Source organism: Cervus canadensis, chromosome 7 (assembly GCF_019320065.1).
Source record: "Cervus canadensis isolate Bull #8, Minnesota chromosome 7, ASM1932006v1, whole genome shotgun sequence".
NCBI lineage: Eukaryota > Metazoa > Chordata > Mammalia > Artiodactyla > Cervidae > Cervus > Cervus canadensis.
The window spans coordinates 70,186,876-70,203,696 of record NC_057392.1 but is presented as its reverse complement, the minus strand read 5'-3'; the positions used below and the strand labels follow the sequence as shown (position 1 = coordinate 70,203,696).

General features: G+C 40.9%; 1 protein-coding gene across 3 annotated transcripts in view; it reads left to right on the top strand.

The window, feature by feature from the left end:
* Positions 1-16,821, top strand: part of FNDC3B (fibronectin type III domain containing 3B) — a 352,029-nt gene that overhangs the window by 76,282 nt on the left and 258,926 nt on the right. The window lies entirely within an intron of this gene.

Genomic DNA, 16,821 nt, shown 5'->3' with positions numbered 1-16,821 from the left:
ACAGGTGTGTGTGAACCCACTCTGGCTTCTGGAGCAGTCCTTCCAAGTCCTGGCTCCAGGGCAGCAAGTCTGCTGCTGTGAAAATGATAGTCCTTGTTTTCTGTAAAACTCCTTTCTTGTCACTAGCTACTTAACATTGCAGAGTAGAAAAGTTATTCCTGAGCTCATTCCTGTAGCACTTGGGAAAAAATTTAAACGGTAAGTAAAACTTCAAAAATTATTAGGGACAGATATTGTCTCTGATAACATTACTAATATTTTTTCTCAGCTCCCCAAGTTCACCATCTGATCAGGGCCAAGGTCTGTGAGCTGCTTATGGGCTGGGAAGTGCGCTTTCTCTGTATTCTGCCTTCTCGGTCCCGGCTTTGCAGGCTCTCCCCTTTGGCACCCCCTGGTCCTGCCTGAGAGGGAGCTTCCCAGTGCACGGAAACTCTTCCTCCTTCACCATTCCTTACCTCCCTCAGGGCACAAGCCCCCCTCCAGAAGTTCTGTGTTGTCTCTTCCCTTTTTATGTCTTTATCTTTGTCCTACCTCATTCCAGGGAGCTTAGCCTGTGCCCCTGGAGGCCTGGGATCTTTTGCTGTCACCTAGAGGTTGCTTTGTAGGAGTGGTTCCATATCTTGATGAATTTTTCTTTTTTTCTTGATGAGTTTTTGATGTATTTGTGGAGAGGCTGGTGATCTCCCTCATCTCCCTGTCTTATTCCTCCGCCATCTTCTTCCACTCCTGAATGTTTTAATTGACTACTAACTGGTTCCATCAGTCTGGTACTAAATAAATGCCACTTTTTATATTTGTATAGTTCTTTAGAAGCATAAAAGTAGGAGTCTTTGTTTTATTGAAAGTAGAATTGGGAACGATTGCTTGGAAAATATTTATGCAAAATATATTAATAATTCAGATAAGTTAATTGGCCATTTGATGTCAGTACGCTGCTGCTGCCGTTCCCCCCCACCTCATCTGTCATAGTACATTAACATTCTATCCAGCATAGTACATTAATACTTTGTGTATACCTCTGATGGGTCTTGCTTTGCTGTTTAATGATTTATATATATTACTCTCTCCTGCACTAGATGGTGAACTTCTTAAGAGCAAAGAATGTCTAATAGGTGCTCAATAAATGTTTGTCAGTTGAATAAATTTCTTCCTGTCTTGCCACTGATGGAAGTACCTCCTTTCCTGACTCCTGGTTCTCTCTCTTGGCTCATTTCCACCAATCTACTGTTATATCTTTTATCTTAAACACACAAATAGCTATCCCTCTGGCCCACCTAACAAAAATAAACCCCGCTCCTTGACTCCACATCCCTCCCTCCACCCGCCCCCAGTTATATCTCATATCCCTGCTCCAACAGTTCTTCTCTAAATAGAGCCTCTGCTTCCTTGCCTCCGTCGTTCTTCATCTCCAGAGTCTCCACTTGTTGCTTCTCATCTCTGTATTGTAGTCTATCAGTGAGTCCTGTTGGCCTTATCTCAGGAACATTGCTGAAACCATATTTTGCCACATCTGCTTCATTTCTGTGACTGTTCTAGACTCTGACCCAACATTGCTCTCCAGGGGTAGGACAGTTCTTCTCAACTGGTCTAGCTGCTTTTACTTTTGCCCTACCAAAAGACATCTGCCACACATCTATCTGCTAAAACTGTAAAAATGTACCGTGTCACTGCCCTGCTCAGAGCTGTCCTGCTCACCCGAGATAAAATCTGAGTGCAGTCCTGCAGCTGGTCAGCCTCCTGTGACTTGTGCTTGCCTCTCTCCCTCATCCTCCCACTGCTCTGCTCCGGCCACTCATGGGAAGGTCTCAAAATGCCTTGAATAGTTTCGAGGTGCATGTGGTGTATGGTTTCCTTTCTTTGCACTAATTAAAATGATTAAAAAAAGGGCTAGTTGGGACTTCCCTGGTGGTTCATGGTTAAGACCCGGCACTTCTACTGCTAGGGGCGCTGGCTCAATCAGTGGTTGGGGAACTAAGATCCCACTAATATCCACCCCCCAAAAATAGGGGGAGGTGGGCCAAGGTATTCAAAGTGACTAAACTTGAAAAGCAACTCCAGTCTCTCAGGTATCTCGATTCCATTTTGCGTTTGTACCTGGGAGACCTGAGACCACCCATCTGTGTAGCTGTGCACCATTTTTGTGTTTTGATGATTTCTCCCTTGTTTCTGTAATTCATCTTGTATAGAGTAGTGGTTTGTAGTTTATAAGCCAGCATACAGAACCCTTAGAATTTTCCAGTTTTCCCTTCAGAAGTAAACTTTGCTTCCAGAAATGACCAAAGACTAAAAAGGCTAGACTTCGTTGGAAGGCCTTGTTGTATTCTCTACTCCACATATCCACCTCATCTCTTAAGTAGCAACTGTGTAATAATATGTTAATAAGATCATGTTTTGATTTCACCTGAGAAGCTTTCTATAAAGTGAAGAAATGGGAAAACTTGTTAATCTGTTTTATACACAGTCACAAACATCAAGCTTTGTCAGACCAGGGTACACTTACTGTAAACAAATCTCATTGGAAGGAAATGTTTGTCTTTCTAATTTGCAAATATGTCTGATTGTGCTAGAAGCATTGACGTTTAGGCATTTAGGCTATGTGGGCCAAGCTGTTGACTGATATTACCCCTAAATTTCCCTTAATGGGGAACAGCTGTTAATTGGGCGGACTGTGAAATATTCCTCTCAACAGGGACAGCCTGAGGTTTATCATGCCTTGCTGTTGCGTCTCTGTCACTGGCTCAGCCGAGACGGTGGCCCGTGTGCCTCTTTTTTGCCTCTTTCTGTCCCCAGAGCCCCCATTCTATGTGTTCCTCATTCCCTCAAGCCTTCACTCTTTCCTTTGGGTCCTAACATTTAGTTGTGTCAGAGTTAACTGTGGTAGTCCTTAAGGCCTGTGTGTGGAACCTGGGCTAAGGCGCAAGGGGAAGGCAGATCCAAGGAACAAGCAAAACCAAAAATGATGGAGGAATACCAGAGAGGAGGTAGGGGAGAGGGAGAGCAAGGGGATCGCCGAAAAGAACAGGGACCAAAAGTGAGGATCCAAGAGTCAGAAACTGCCAGAGATTTGAGTTCTTGCCTGGGGCGCCTGCTGGTGTTTGCTGCTTGGATATGCGGTACGATGCTCGGATGGGCTTGTATGAAAGGATCAGGACGCAGGGGACACACCAGAGGGAAAAGTCTGTATAGTATTTCCTGAGACTTTAACTGTGTTGTCCCTTGAGGCCAATACTTTTTAACAAGGACCATGTGGAGGCACCAGGCTGACTTTAGAGACAGACCTTGCAGATACTGTCCTGTCAGACCCGTGGGGTGAGAGACGCTGGAGCCAGTTTTCACACTATACCGTCCTAAAGAGCTGCCCGCTGGCCACGGGTTCTCCCTCTCCATTTCTGTTAGGAGTGTATCTAGTGAAGCTTACCTTGTATGTGTTTACAATGTTCTTAATACTTTGCAGCTGTGCTGAGGACATTCTAAACATTTCTATATATGCAAAAGAACCACCACGGTTATGAGAAAGCTCTTCAGTCCCCTCAGCCCCCCTCCTCCTGATTTCTGTCCTGTTGGTTTCTGGATTTAATTAAGATGAGTTCTTGGCAAGATTCTCTGCTCTGTTCTGGCTCTAACCAAGAAACACTGTTAATTTTCATTATCAGAAGTCATGTTAAGGTTGAAACCTAGGTCTGTCATTTTGTGTAAGTAGCAGGAAAAGGATGATTCTTTTCTTAAAATGAAAAGCCAGCCTCATTATGAATGAAGATTTAAAGTATATCATCAACTAAAGAAATGAGCAAGAATAACAGTAGCAAATATACAAGGTGGGTAGAAAGAACTTACTTAAAAGCTCTACTGAGATATAATCCATATGCCATGTGAAGTGAAGTGAAAGTCGCTCAGTCATGTCCGATTCTTTGCGACCCCACCAGGCTCTTCTGTCCATGGAGTTCTCCAGGCAAGAATATTGGAGTGGGTAGCTGTTTCCTTCTTTAGGGGATCTTCCCAACCTAGGGATAGAACCCAGGTCTCCTGCATTGCAGGCAGATTCTTTACCATCTGAGCCCCCAGGGAATTATAATCCACATGCCATAATTCACTTATTTAATATATACAGTTGATGAAATTGATTATGTTCACTGAATTGTGCAACCATGACTACCATTAATCTCAGAACATTTTTATCACCCTAGAAGGAAACCCTGTAGCAGTTGCTCTGCATTCGCTTCTCTCCCTTATTCCTAGGCAAGCACTCATCTACTTTCTGTCTCTGTAGGTAATTTGCCTACTCTCGACATTTCATGTAAATGAAATGATACAATATGTGATCTTTTATGTCTGGCTTCTCTCATTAGCATAATGTTTTTGAGGCTTGACCATGTTGTAGCGTGTATCACTATAGACTATCTTGGAGATATTGTGAGTTTCAGTTCCAACAACTGCAATAAAGCCAGTGTTGCAATAAAGCGAGTCATATGAATTTTTTGGTTTCTTGGTGCATGTAAACATTCTGTTTACACTATACTGTGTAGACTTTTAACTGTGCATGTCTAAAAAAAGGTACATACCTTAATTTAAAAATATTTTGTTGCTAAAAAATGCTAATCATCTGAGCCTTCAGTGAGTCGTAATCTTTTTGTAATACAGTAACATCAAAGGTCTTGATTGCAGATCACCATAATGAATAAGTTTGAAATATTGTAAGAATTACCAGAATGTGACATAGACCCTGAAGCGGGCAAATACTTTTGGAAAAATGGCGCCGATAGACTTACTCCACACAGAGCTGCCATGTTAAACCTTCAATTTGTAAAAAACAATTATCTGTGAAGCTCAACAAAGCAAAAAAGTGCACTAAAATGAGGTATGCCTGTCCTTTCTAGCATTTTTATTGCCTGATAATACTCTAGTGTTCATCATTTGATGGACGTTTGGATTGTTTCCATTTTTTTTGTGTGGTTATTATGAGTAATACTTCTACGAATGTATGTGTACAAATTTTTGTGTGGATGTGTGTTTTTGTTTCTCATATACATACACCTAGAAGTAAAATTGAGCAGCTTATTTAAAATTTAAAAAAAAATTTTTTTTTTGAACAGCTTAACTATTGTTTTCTGAATTTAAAAAAATTTCTATTTTCTGCTTGCCCTCACTGTAATCTTACCCTCTCACTCCTCCTTTCCACACCAAATCTCAAAGAAGAGAGGCTGACAATCTTGACACGAGAGGCCTTGTAACTGTGAGTAGTAGAGAAAACGTGGATTGCCGTTTGCAGTAATAATTTTCTTTAAACGTTTGCACAAGTTACGTTTTCCTCATAGACGGTGATGCTTAAGAGTCTGATCTGAAACTGTGCTTCCTCATGTTTGGTTCCTCTTCTCTCACTGTAATTTCTTCTACCTCTAAATAGATCAGTGTAGATAAATAAAGTTTACTTCCCTTAATATGCCTAACCACATATTATTCTTGAGTTGTAAAGCTCAGGTTTCCACCTGAGTTTTTGTGTGTGTCTGTATAAATTACAGTGACTATCCTTCAGTAGTCAAAATATTGCATTTCATACATTACATTTTAGAACCTAACAGTGTATTAACTGTCTTTGTTATGAACTTTCAGCACATTTTGCAGATTTTAAGAAGTAACAGCTTGTTTTGAGCATGAAAGAATAAACATCAGCTCAATTTCCAACTTGTTTTGTTGGCTTAATATTTTAATTATCTCTTAAGAAGAATTACAGTGGCTGCCAGGTAAATAAGGAAACCATTAGGTTAAGAACAGAGTGTTCACATAGAATTGACTGATTTGCTTGTTTAGTCTATGACGCTGACAGACCTCCATGATGGTGGCAAGCCACTTTGTATATATTCTTAGTGACACTTCTCATGTACGTATTATTAGGTCAGTGGGGTGGGGATAGAGTTAGATGTCTCCTTGTCCTAACTAAGAATTCAACACACAGAGCACCTAGAGCATGTTTTGTCATTTTTATTTCTTATGTTTTGCGCTTTTTTTTTTTCCTTTTTAGCTTCCTGAATATTAACAGCTAATGAGCATTCTTTTTCAAGCCTCTTTTTCAGGTAGTAGATCTCCTTAAATATAAACAGAAAACTGTTTTTCTGGGATATCCTGTTAATAAACATTCCCTGGAAGACAGGAGGTTACAGTTACCTCAGTCCTGTCCAATGGACTTGACTTTTGCCCGTTTTGGTTGATCAGCATTTAGCAGGTCATTTCATTGGGAGTGAGGTTTTTTCCCCCTTTGGTTTCTACTTTTTGAAAACCTTTGTTTCCCCCAGACAGCATACACAGCCAGAGTTTTCCCAGCACATTCTTTTGAGTACACATTTCCAGACAGCACATTGAATATGTTAAAATGTTCCATGTTCAGATGGTACTTGTCATCAGCATGTCTTCTACATCAAATGTACTTCTCCTACTAGTCCAGTGACCTTGTTGGTTCAGGTTGATAGCTTCTTAAGAACATTTCCCCTGACAGCTTCCTTCTTGCAATCAGTAGTTCAGATCCTCTCACCACACAGGTTTACTCTTCAAACATATAGACGACCACCATGTCAGGGGGACGCAAAAAGAGGATCACCGTCAGTATGGTGTAGAAAAACGAATAAATGGCTTTTGGGAGCCTTGCCCAGGAAAAGGATATTCAAGTGAGAATGGGACTGCAATTAAAATATTATTGCTGAATAATATTAGATAACGTCTCATTTTATGATACCCCCCTATTTAGAGACAGGGGCTTGAGCTGGCAGGTAGAAAAAGTTAGACTGGTCAAATGTTGGGCTTGGGAAACCCAACATGGGGAAACGCAGTTTTGGATCAGACTCTTCAGCGTCACCACCTAAGAGGAACATGTAACTTGTGCATATGTTTAAAGAAAATTATTATTGCAAACTGCCATTCAAATTCTCTTTACTACTTACAGTTACAAGGCCTCTCGTGTCAAGATTGTCAGCCTCTCTTCTTTGAGATTTGGGGTGGAAAGGAGGAGTGAGAGGGTAAGATTTATGACTAAATTAAGGAGTGACTGAATAACAGATTTGTTCATCTGCATAAGCATCTATCGTTGTCTTCTCTGCAGGACTGTATTAGGTGTTGGTGACACAAAGCTGAATAAGACACTGTTTTTGCCCTAAAGGAATGAGCAGTCTAATTGGGGAGCAAAATGTGGTTTACAAAAAGAAAAAAAGAAAAAGGCTGTATTTACACATGGGTAGACCAGGGGAGACATGTGTGGATGTGAGAGTTGGACTGTGAAGAAAGCTGAGTGCTGAAAAATTGATGCTTTTGAACTGTGGTGTTGGAGAAGACTCTTGAGAGTCCCTTGGACTGCAAGGAGATCCAACAAGTCCCTCCTAAAGGAGATCAGTCCTGGGTGTTCATTGGAAGGACTGATGCTGAAGCAGAAACTCCAGTACTTTGGCCACCTCATGGGAAGAGTTGAGTCATTGGAAAAGACCCTGATGCTGGGAGGGATTGGGGGCAGGAGGAGAAGGGGACGACAGAGGATGAGATGGCTGGATGGCATCACCGACACGATGGGCATGAGTTTGAGTGAACTCCGGGAGTTGGTGATGGACAGGGAGGCCTGGCGTGCTGCGATTCATGGGGTCGCAAAGAGTTGGACATGACTGAGCGACTGAACTGAACTGAACTGAACTGAGACCAGGGGAGAAGTGCTTGGGTTGCCGAGTGTATCAGTGTCTTGGGCGCATCCAGGGAGGGGGTGGGGAACGGGAGAGGCAAGCAGAAAAACACACCAGGCAAGGAAGAGTGTCTGTGGGGAGGCTGAGCCTGAATTGCGATATCATGCTGGAAGTTAGTCAAGCTTTGCATAATCATGTAATCAGTTTCTGTGGTGTGAAATGTGAATACTCTGTAGGGATAGCATAATCAGTGGAGGACTAATATTAGTGATGCCCCCGGCAAACTTATCTATGCATTCTAGAATCTCTTTTCTGGAAACTTTGCTCATCCAGTATTCTTTCTAGAGAATCTGTGTGTCCTCTGTGCATCCAGTCTGGTGATCCACTCCTGGCTTCTTGCTTCTGTCCCTCACAATTTCCAACTCTGTGGAGGTGAGGACCATGAGCAACCTTAACCAAAGTGCTTTCTAGCAGTGCAGGAAGCTGCCCACGTTTCTGAGGACTTCCTCCGAACTGTGAAAAAAAAATAAAAAAAGAAGTCTGAGTTTTCCAGGTCTGTGGTCTGATTTTACAATCCTCTCTGCCTTAGGTTTGCCAATTCCATTCACTACAAAGCCTTCCGAAAAGGCATAGCCTATGTATAATCTCTGTCTCATAAAGGAAAATGTTGATGCCTTGCAGAGGAGGGTGTTATATGTGGCACTCACAATAATTATGACATATGATATATAATTATGACAGCTCTGAGCTGTCTGGGTTGAGAGACACTTCAGAATTTAATTAGCCAAAGGCAATAATAATAAGATACAAGATATAGTCAGTATCCTTCAAATGGTAGAAATAGAGCTGCCTTCAAAAAGGAGAGGATTAAGGTAAAACACTGGCGTGGCAAGGTTGCGCTGCAAAATAACAGCAATTTAAAACTCTGTGGTGGTTTTAACATTATGATTGTTTTCAACTTATTGCAGTGTGTGACTGTCTGGTTGCACTCTAAACTCCAGAGGAGCAGGGGTTGTCTCCTGGTCATGCTGTACCTGGCGTCTGAGGTAGCATTCAGTAAGGTAGCATTCAGTAAGTCCTTCAGAATGAATGAAGGATGAACAAACTGAACAAATTTAATTCATCTGAACCAGGGCTTAAAAACTGGCTACCTATTACATTTTTCATACAGGCATTAAAAAAGAAAAAAAAAAAGCTTTATGATTAACAAATAAATAATTAGGTGCCAATCATTAAAAATGGGAAGATTTACACAAAACTCTGGATCTTTCTGTTTTTTAAAAAACCCAGGAGATCTGGTGACTGGGCTGGTCATCCCACGTGGCAACAGTTGACGGACACAAAGTGGCAGCCGCCCACTTTGGGTGGGGAGTACTGTCCTCAGGCCCCCTTTGTCCACTTAACTCAATTCCCAAACTTGCCTGGGCTCTGTGGTCAGCTGAACTTGCAACCTGGGAATTGTTTACCTTTTTTATTTTAGCTTTGTAATTGTTTCTTGTGCTCACACATACCGGGTTTTAAAAGCAAAACTATTTAAGACTTTTCAGGCACACTCATTGTATCATACTGATGAAGTGATTTTAAATCTGTTAGTTTTCTACTTTCCTTATATAACTTGTAAAATGAGGTAGTATGGACTCTGGCTCATGTAGCTCTGTAGAAGGATTTCAGTTATAGGCCTTACAACTTTGGACCCATGTGTTCTTTTATTTGGCCTCTGCTTCTCGGTGAAGAGTATTCGAGTCCCCGGTCAGCGCCATATTGAACACTCATCAAAGTGTCGGAAGGGCAGAAGAAACGACCATGTGCCTTGGTTTTACTGTTCACAAACTGGTTAGAGGGCATTAAACACAGATGCAGGGTATCAGTGTTCAAAGGGATAGATGTGCAAACACTTGTGTTTACAATGTTTTTTACAGTTTCTCCAGAATTGCATTTTCCTTAGGTACTTATTAAAATAGACTTTTTTGAATGTAAAATTTCCCTCGTGTTACCTAGATGAGGCATTTTTATTTAAATCATTTCTATATTGACTTTCTCTTTGAATAAAACTGCATTTGATAGACTTCTAACCTCAAATTTCTGTTTTTTTAAAATGCTTATTTGTCATGTTGGATGTGATATGATAGCCATTGATATATCTTGAAGTGAAGTGAAGTTGCTCAATCGTGTCCGACTCTTTGCAACCCCATGGACTATAGCCTACCAGGCTTCTCTGTCCATGGAATTTTCCAGGCAAGAGTACTGGAGTGGGTTGCCATTTCCTTCTCCAGGGGATCTTCGCGACTCAGGGATGGAACCCGGGTCTCCTGGATTGCAGGCAGACGCTTTACCATCTGAGCCACCAGGGAAGCCCCAAATATTTCTTGGAGCCCCCTTTTTTGGTGGGGGGTGGGCAAGAATACCGGAGTGGGTTGCCATTCCCTTCTCCAGGAGATCTTCCCGACCCAAGGATTGAACCCAGGTCTCCCGCACTGTAGGCAGATGCTTTACCATCTGAGCCATCTTAGAGTATGATAAAAATTATATATATATGTACACACACACAGAAGAAAAAAAAGATGGGACTGTTCTTTTCCAGAATGTGTTAAGACATATGTTTGCACATAATCATTTTTATGTTGGCAGACTCATCTTTTTTGGTTCAAATGATTGACTTAAAAATATGATTGTATAGCGATTATCTACATTACATTTCCAAATAGGACAATAGTGAGCAAGCTACATAAATTAGCAACAGTAATCTCTAGATTTCAAATGCAGGTGCAAAAAGTAAACAGCCTTCCAAGGAACCCATTGCTGAAGCATCCTAGTATTGTATCTAGGTAATTTGGGGGCTTTGCTGCCTTCAGATTACATTTAAATTGGAATTGACCAGAACTGGGTACCCACCTTAGTAATTTTCCAGCCAGCTCTAGTGTTATAGTAAATTGAAGCTGAACTATGGTGGGCCTCCAGAGGAAACAGCTCAGTGCCACTTTAGTGTTCATGCCTACACTGGAATTGCCTCTCGGCCCTGGGCCTTTTTCTTTAGTAGGAGGCCATGAGTAGATCAGTGCTGAGAGGGTATCTGTTTTATGTGCAGTGTGTGCTTAGCACAACCGTTAACTAGAATACTTTGGCCTGGATCCATTCTTTTTTGCCCATTCCTTGCCCCTTGCAGTATCGGAGGTGTGCATTTGGACATCTACATTTAGAAAATTACTTTGCCAAGGGTTCTTGCTTTGCAAGTAACAAGGGAACTAGTTAAGTGGAGAGAGCAGAAAGTAGGAGCTATTTGGTTTCGTTTTGAGAGGGCAGGTTGACCCTTGAATAACAGATTTGAACCTCACGGATCCACTTTACACTTATTTATGTTTTACAGTAGTATTATAGAACTATACCGTCCACCATTGGTTAAGTCTACAGATGTACAACTGAGGATACCTAGGATCTGCGAACGCAGAGGGCTGACTAGAAGTTTCAGACAGATTTTTGACTTCATGGAGGGTTGGTGTCCCTAAGCTCTGCATTTTTCAAGGACCAGCTGTGTTTGTAAAAAAGTGGAAATGAATCCTTCTGAGCTAAACCTTAGATGTGTAGAGAAATGGACTTGTTATCCGGTTGTGCTTCACGACTTCTAATTTTTAGGAGTTGTTAAAATGTTCTTGTGTTTTCTAAGTAGATAGAAAAATTTGCACTGAAGCATGTTCTTGGATAGAAGTCTCTTTGGTCTTCACGTATATTGGAATATCGAGTTGTCATTCTAGTTCATGGGGAAAACTCTGACACACATGCTTTTGTTAGTGATGTTGTTTAGTAGCTAAGTTAGCCAGAGTCATCCAGCTCATTTATCTTTTCTGATGTGTTTTGCATTGACAGAGTGCATCTATTGTAAAATTCATCCTAATTCTCATCACCTTGGCAAAAAGACTAAATAAAAAGCATCCTTATAGAATGGCTGTTTCTTTATCATTTATTTTGCAACTTTAGTCATGACAGAAAATAAATGTAGTGTAAAATGTGAATATAATATGAATTACAAAGGAATGGCATCCATATTTTTTCATAAAATGTTTGCATTGAGAAATTAGACCTCAGGCTTAATATATACTCTGTGAATAATATATGTTTTAAAGACCAGGGAATCAACTGAGAGTGGAACTGAGTAATGGACGGCATCATCCTTTAATAGATGGGTATTCACATCTATGGGTGTTTACTTCTCAGACTTTCTGTTTTCTTATTTTTAAAGTGGTTTACTCAGGGTCAGGCACTGAGAATCTTCCCACTTTTTATCACCTGCCCATCTATACCATGCTGCTTCGAGCTGCCTTGGGACTTTGAGGAGCCTCCATTAGGGAGACTTGAAGAGAAGCAGCATACTAGGTGTAGGCTTTTGCTTTGCAGGGAGGCAGTGGCTCATTTTCCAACCATTATTTTAAGAATATGGGGGAAATGTGGTCTAACATGTTTTGTAACATTCCAGAGATGTGTCTTAACAATGTAAAAGATATATTAAAGGTCAGACTTTTTTTGGCATTGAAAGAATGCCAAGGGTCTGACTACAAATTTTTGGCATTTACTTCAAACTTAAATATTACTTTTTAAACTTGCTGATCACCAGAAGGTTTTTGTCTCAACTTTATGCTCAATTTTTAGTTGCGTAGTTATTTGTTAAATTATTGGAAAGAATGCCTTTTTTTGGTGGTGGGGTTGCTGTGCTGTATGGCTTGGGGATCTTAGTTTCTCAGCCTGGTTGAACCCGGGCCATGGCAGTGAAATTGCTGAATCCCAACCACTGGCCTGCCAGAGAACTCCCCAAGAGACTTCCATTTGATATATTCATTTTTTTGTTCTCTGTGTGGTAGAGGGAATGAATAGTGACTATTTGAGGCTTATGATGTGCTAAGCACTTTTATATATTATTTCTTCCAGTGAACATACACCTTGTAAGGTGGTGATCATTTTTACAGACAGAACCACAGATGAGAAAGGTTACGTACTTTGCACCTGGCAAATCACAGGACTGGGATTTGAGCCCCCTATGTCCTACCAGGAATGGTGGTATTGCTTGGACTAGGTGTGTCCCCGTTGTTTTGTTCAGGTAAAACAGTCAGGAGAGACATGGGACTGGGTTTTGTATAGTAGTAAGTTGTAAAGCTTGGGAAGAAGAGTATTCCTGCTATTACCTTAAATTTTCTTCACATCACCTCTGAAAGATGTCAGTGAATCTGGCTCTGGAGCGTCTCAGAGTTGCAAACCAGGCTGGAGTGACTGTGTCTGAAGCCTGGAGGCACCCATGGAGTTTGGAGGAAGAAGGCATTTCAGGCCCAGGTTGTCAGAGTAGCTTCCTTTCTTTCCCCTAGGGAATGGTTCTTTCTCCAAGGTTAGCCATAGGGGAGCAGTTTCCTCTGGGCTCAGCACCTCCTGAGAGATGGTGGTGACCAGAGAGAAGAGGCAGGGGCTTGTCAAGCCTGGGCCACAAGGAGAGGGCCTTTGTCTGCCTTCTTTTCCTCCCAAACCCTGCCTTTCTTTTCCATTCAAAAATTACGTCACCCCTGAGGCACAGTTTTTGTGTCTTAAGAAATCTAAAAACTTATTATAAGACTTGAACCTATTAGATTTTTTTTTTCATTTCTGAATTTATAATTATGTCTCTTAAGTAATGCCAGAATTGAAAAAAAAAAATCATTTAAGTTTATCCTTCAAAAAGAAATCACTCTATGAGCATATCTGAAGTGTCTCACCTCTGCTCATTCTTGTTCTCAGGGGGAATACAAAATTAGGTGTCACGCAGCATTTGTGCTGTGAGACCACACCCCTTTGCTAGTGAGTTCCTCATCTTCTTTGTTTCAGATTGATGAAGGGCTGCTTGGACTTTGACTCTCCTCAAGATGTTAATTATATGTTTCAAAATCATGTGTTCTGTTAAAAATCACTTACGCGTAGCCTTGGAAAGAGCACTGGAGGCAGGGAGGTGCTTCAGGGGTGTAGAATATTGTTTGGAGGCCTTGGGAAATAAATCTTAAGTTCATTTACCACCAAGACATATTTAGTCAGTGTATATAAACAAAAGAAGTCACAGTGTGCCTGGACGTTATTTGTCCCAGATGGAGTTTAAACTTGGCCCATTATACTGCGCTGATGTCATGGTACATAAACTGGCCCGAGTTAGAGACGTGCATAGAATCCGCTGCGCGCCTGTGTGTGTTGAGGGCATGCGAGGAGGAGGGAGGGGCTGGCTGGAAAATCGTTGTCACATTTTTCCTTTGCTGTCTGCACAGCCTAGTGTCAGTCCTGAATTTGGACCGGGTGCAGAGTGAGGGAAGAGTCGGAATAATCTGTTCATTTGTGCACGTCGGCATGTGATGCACTCAGGGATGTCGTTCTTCCAAGACTGAGTGGAAGTGCATAACAGTTGCTTACGATGCTCTGGCACTACAGTCTAGAGAGGAAAATCTTAAAGCAGTACATTTTTGAAGAGCATTTTCAGTCTGTCTGCCTTGAAATCTTCAATCTGGATAGTGTCTTTAAACTTTTTAATGGTCTTAAGTATCCTGCTGTATAATTCTGTTTTCCTGGATTGAATGGTGGATAACTTTTCAAACTAGTTGCTTAAGTGTTTAAAAAGGCAGATGCTTGATGCTTCTTAGAGAAGCTGGCCAGGTTTAATTCTTCCTTCGTGCTTTGAGAAGGCAGCTTACTGGTCAGAAAAGGGTCCTCTCCTGGAGTTCTGGGTGCCTAATAGGCAATCCTAGGTACTGTGGTGTTACTTTGTTACATTTTATTGCTGACTTTCCTTGTGATAATCTTAATTAGAAGCAGTTCCAAGTAATTCACACCATTTTGTGGATATAAAGGGCTTAGATTTCAGAACTACTGTGAAAGGATTCCAAAGTCCCTATTGTTGCTGGGATCCGCGGAAGCCGAACAGACACTGTGAATGAGCTGCGAGGTGATCCTTTAAGGAAAGCCAGAATGTTTCTCAAACAGAAAATCTGGTCAGAGGTGAGAATTGGCTGGTTTTAGATTTTATTGAGAACATGAAATGTGGCAGATGTGGCAAACATTTTTTTCTTCAAACTTTCTCATTAGAGGCCGCGTCACTGGTAGAAATTTGAAGAGAAAGAAATATTAAGAACAGTTATTTATTGAGCATATACTATGTATAGGGCCTTCTACAGGCTGCCTGGAGGTTGCTTTCTTCTTTAGAGCACACACATAAGATAGGTGTTTCATCTTTTCAGAGCAGGAAATGCAGGGTTAGAAATGCTAAATGCCTTGCCTGGCATAGCTGGGACTCAGCCACTCTGTGTCTGATTTGTTCTTCTCACTGTATATCTTTGGTATCTTCACTGATTTTTAAACTCTTAGTTAAAAAGTGAATTGAAAGTAAAATGAGATTAGCACAAAGTGACTTAATTCCTCAGCATGTACATAGTATAGTGTTACTTAGAAGACACATCTGGCCTGAACGCCATGTAATTTTACCTGAACGTATGTTGTGGCAGGAAGACAAACATGTAGAAGAAATATGTGGTATTGCTTCCTTATTTTTTGTAGTCTTAAGAAAGTGATAAAAATTCATCTTAAATTTAATAATTTTTAGGTTGTATGACCTTGTTTTTTTTTTTTTTTAACCCTTATCTGCAATTCTGAGTCCTTAAATTAATTTTTCAAACTTTTTAAATTGTATGTATGACATGCTAAAAGGCAAAGTATAGCTTAAAGATATAAAAAATGAATTACTAGTCTGAAATGGGGTTATCTAGGAATCAGAGAACAGGTGTTTTGGGGATATGATTACCTTGGAACCCTTGAGAATAAGTAATGATTCTCTTTTGATTCCTAATTAAATTTGTTTCCCAATTATCCCAATAGTAATAAACCCTATTTGTCCTCCTTTCCTTTTGATCAGCAAATCAGCCAGCAACATAGTAGGTGGACAACGTAGTCCATTGTTGGATTGATGAGTTGACTTGAAGTAAAGGAAAGGACTGCTAGGTTGCCTGATGAGTGCTTTGGTGTTTAGCGTTTTAGAGTAAGAAACCAAAGGGAAGAAATAAGAGAGAGAAAAAGCCTAGGAAGAGGTGGAGCCACGAGAGGGGCAGGCTGTGAAGGCCCCTCAGTCATCAGTGGTAGGAGTGGTGGAAATGGAAGTGACAGAGTCACAGCCGGATAACAGAATTAGAGAGAGTGATGGGAAGTAGGAAAAATCAAGGAGTTACGTCTGGGAGAGCCGTGCCCATGACTTCACCTCTGTAATCAGAGATACCGTGGTGTGGACAGGGCGGGCAGAACTCTTCAGCAGCGAACCCTGTGATCTGGATAGTCATATTTAAAGGTTAAACCATTGGTTATCTTTGAAAACTCTTACTTAGAACTGTGTAACCCCTGAATTATGTCACAGTTGGGTGTTTAATGAATACCTTTGCTGTATCTCCCATCTCAGAGATGTTTGAGTTTCTCCCTGCTATCATAGTTACTTAGCAATGTTGCTTTCAAACTGGAAAATTCTGCTCGCAGGACAAAGCCCAGACTTTCAAGCAGAGCAAACAAAGACTTTTCTGAGGTGGGCCTGGCCTGCCTCTTCAGTCTCACCTTTTCCCCTCTGGTGCTTGCTCATGCCTTTCTAGCCGCATTGGAATTCTCTAGCCCACTGTCATTCTAAACGCACGGAACCGCTCACTGCTTGTGCCGTGTGATTGCTCTTTTGCTTATCTTCTCATTTTCCCTTTAAGTGTCACTTCCAACTACAATTTTTCCTGCTGTCTTGGTGGTTTCTTCAGTTTCCAGAGCACTTGATAGCAAATAATCATGTTTTTTTTTTTTTTAACAACTAATTGTGTTTTCTACTTTTGCATTAATACACAAATAGGAGTAGGCTTTTATCTTTCTCATCTTAGAATCATTGGTGCTTAATAAAGTGCCTAGCACATAGTAACTACTCAGCAAATATTTGTTGAATGATCAGGGTTTTAATAATTACATTAGGTATTGTTTTAAATAAGTTTAGTCAGTACAAAAGCATGGCCTGAATAAGTGATGATAATGTTCTGTGCAGAGGCAGGGAAAGGCTAAGTTCTCTAACTCAGAGTCTTTCTAAAACCATAGAACATTACATATTTGTACTCATTTCTAATTTTATGTTAGTGGGAACAAGATATAAGGCAATAGTAATAAGAAA